The following is a 3,748-nucleotide window of genomic DNA, read 5'->3' as shown; positions in this document are numbered from 1 at the left end:
TTAACCACCAGGGCGTTCCCTGAGAACATCACAAGAGCACAGGAAAAAGCTATAGAGCTGGAAGGTCGTGACTTTCAATTAATTGAGAACCAACTCTATAAGCGGGGAAAGGACAATCAACTTAGAATCTATGCAAGTGAAAGAGAATACCTGCTGATTCTAGAACATGCACATAGCGGAATAAGTGGAGGCCATTTTTCAGGCGACAAGATGGCAAAAATTGTCTTAACCGCAGGAATTTGGTGGCCTACATTGCACATAGATGCTGAAGAGCTTGTAAAGCGTTGTGATGCATGTCAACGCACCAAGATTCCAATAAAAAGAGATGAGATGCCATTACGGCCAATGATGGGAGCAAGAGCATTTGCAAAATGGGGCATTGATTTTGTGGGACCTATATCACCCCCTGCATATCGCACCGATACCCAATATATCATTGTGGCTACGGACTATCTCACAAAATGGGTCGAAGCCAAAGCAACACAAAAAGTTGATGCACGCACCACGGCACAATTTTTGTATGAGAATGTTTTTGTACGTTACGGGTTACCAATAGAAATTGTCAGTGACCGTGGAACACATTTTCTCAATGAAGTCATTGAATATCTGCTAGAGGAATTCATGGTCATACATAGGAAATCCGCACCATACCATCCACAGGCCAATGGGCAAGCTGAGGCCACAAATAAAACACTATGCACGGTTCTCACTAAAATAGTGTCAGAATCAAGAACAAATTGGGATCAGCAGCTACACTCAACATTATGGGCATACAAGGTAGCTTACAAAACATCGATAGGAACAACACCATACAACATGGTATTTGGCCTAAATGCTATACTACCCATAGAGTTTTAATCCCAGCTCTGCGAGTAGCAAAAAGCTTGGAATAGACAGGGCATGAGCTCTCTTCAAGGATTGATGATCTTGAAACGATAGATGAACTCCGCTTACGAGCTGTCGCTTCAATCTATGCTAAAAAGAGAAGACAAAAGGAATTTTTTGACAAACATGTGTGTACCAAAGAGTTTAAAACAGGTGATTATGTACTTGTTTATACCTTGAAGCAACATGCCAAGAAACTTAAGAAGCGAGGGATGGGACCATTTGTGATTAGTGATCTATCACAAAGTGGAGCTGTCAAGCTTGCTACATTAGCAGGTGAAGAAATGCTAAACTAGATTAGTGGATGTTGACTGAGGAGGTATCATCTACCACTCACACAGGAGATGCTCCAACAAATTCATCAAGGAAAACAAAGAATGAAGGAAAAACAGCGAGTACGGGAGGAAGCTCAAGCCGAAGCACAAGAACACATTGTAAAAAGACGACTTCTGCGACAACAACAACAAAGTGGACCACCATTGAGAATAAATTCCATTCGACTGACGAAGTTGAAGGAGGAAATAGTGGAGCCAATAATTACGGTAAAAGTGGGCAGCAATCAAGTTGAATCAACAGCATTGCTTGATTCGGGTGCTCAAGCAAATTTAATCTCTTACGGATTATACCAACAGCTCAAAGTCACAGATCAACTTCATCCTACTCCTCAAGTACTGGAAAGTAGCACATCACACCCATTGAAAACATTGGGATGGACTATATTGCATGTACAGATACATCAATATATTTACCCACATAAATTCTATGTGGTGACAGATGAAAGCACACAACACCAAATGATGTTGGGGCAACCTTGGCAAAAAGCATACAATGTGCAGATAGATTGGAAAGCAAAGGCGGTCAAAATTCAACATGAACATGAACAACAGGTGATAGCTTTTTCTCTGCAATACAAGCATGATCAACTGCAAGCCATGCAATCACTGGAAACAAATCCCAAAGCACAAATGCCATTAAAGAACATGATACCCGCGACAAACAATCAAGTAAAATCCAACCATGCTAATTACAGACATATGAAGTCACCGGCCGCAATGCAAAGATCTAGGCTACCAAAACCTCGGAAACAAGTATGGATGCGGAAAGATAGAAATGACATGGCAGACAAACAACAATGTAACAAAAGGATCCCAACAAAGCAGACGGTTAAACCACAAAACAAGGTCATAAAAAAGATGTGGATCCCAAAGAAAATGCTTAGCCAGAACCCAAATGTCACTCACATTTGGATACCAAAGCAAAATCCAAAGGAATTACCTTCAGTACAAGCAACAATGGAAAGCAGACAGCGGCATTTCAAAAAGGAAAACCGACATATATGGATGCCGATGAAAGACAAACCAGTGGCAAACAAGAAAGAGCCAAACCATCTACAAAAATCGGTAGCAACAAAATACCAATGGAAAGTCAAGGTCATAAGGTCCATAGCTATTACATCCCAGCCAATTCTATCCTTAGAAACAGTTACGACTCCATCAACAGTGTCGGCAAAGCAATTGCCTTTTGCAAACAAGACAATTAAGCAGAGAGCAGCAGAGTTACAACTGTTACTTGCAAAGAAAGCAGGAAATCTCAACGGCGAATGCCAATAAGCATCTTGCTTATTCCATTCTCTTGCACAACATTAAGTTTTCCATGCATTGACAGAGTATGCATAAAGTAGGGCCACATTAATCGGCCAGGCATTAGCACAACTTTTTTTAACCTATGCACGGCACATACTCTGAAGCGAAACCTTGTCGTCCGGGAGGACTCCTGCTAGGAGGGGGGGAGGCATTCTAGAGGCACTCTCAAATGCGAAACCAATGATAGAAACAACAAAAAAGGGCATGATTTTCGACTATTTTAAGGGTTGTTGTTTGATTGCGAAATTTTCTGGAGTAACCCAAGTACATATGCCCTTATACAACATGAATCTACAGGTATATGGGGCCAAACGCCAAATCAAGCCCCTAGGTGTGTGTATTTATGTAGAAATAGCCATTTTTCAGGCAAAATATTGGTAAAACGGAGAAATATGGCCATAAAAATTACATGTGAGTGTATATAATGTGTTGCGGTGATGTTTATGATTTATTATGATTTTTGGGGATTTTCTGGGTTTGATTTGCTATTTTTCTTTTAATTTTGCTAATTTTCGGCAGAAAAACTTCAAAAATGCAAAAAGAAGGTGAAAAACAATCGTAATGAAAAGAAAAAATATGGTGATGATCAGTGACTATAGGAAAACCTATGGTACAGTGGGGGTGCAATTATGAGACTGGAGCGGAAAGCGTGTTTTGGCCAGGTTTTGACCGAAATGCCAAATTTCTGGTAAACAGAGCAAATGGAGTCCAAATCAAGAAATTTTTGAGCTTAAACTGCATCTCGCAAGAAGATAGGAGCACATGTCAAATTTCATGAAAAGTGGTTCGGAGACCTCCATTATAAGAAATTTTCACCCCATTTTTAGCTCATTCTCACTATTGACTTTGTGGAGAGATCTTCTGCCACCTAGAGCGGATCGACCTTCCAGCAGCTTCTACGACGTGCACAACTATCCGACGAGCTCCAGACATGAGAGGTAGGCTCATCACCTTGAGATTTTTGCGCATGTTTGTCATTATGTCGCGAAAACTAGCGTAGGGGTCACACACAAAGCGAGCGGTAGAGACCTACAAGAAGAGACGGCGGCCTAACGGCTAACCCGAAAGCAACAAGACTTCATCGGCAGCTTACCCTGGTCTAGGATACCAATCGTGGATGGCCAAAGGCAGTAGAAAACCATCGGGAAAAACCCTAATTCCCAGAAAACCGCAAGAGGCCACCAAAGGGGAAATCGGCAAAACGGCGACCAAATGCTACC

Source organism: Adiantum capillus-veneris, chromosome 20, assembly GCF_014529385.1.
Source record: "Adiantum capillus-veneris isolate H3 chromosome 20, ASM1452938v2, whole genome shotgun sequence".
Taxonomy (NCBI): Eukaryota; Viridiplantae; Streptophyta; class Polypodiopsida; order Polypodiales; family Pteridaceae; genus Adiantum; species Adiantum capillus-veneris.
Note: the sequence above shows the minus strand (reverse complement) of the source record.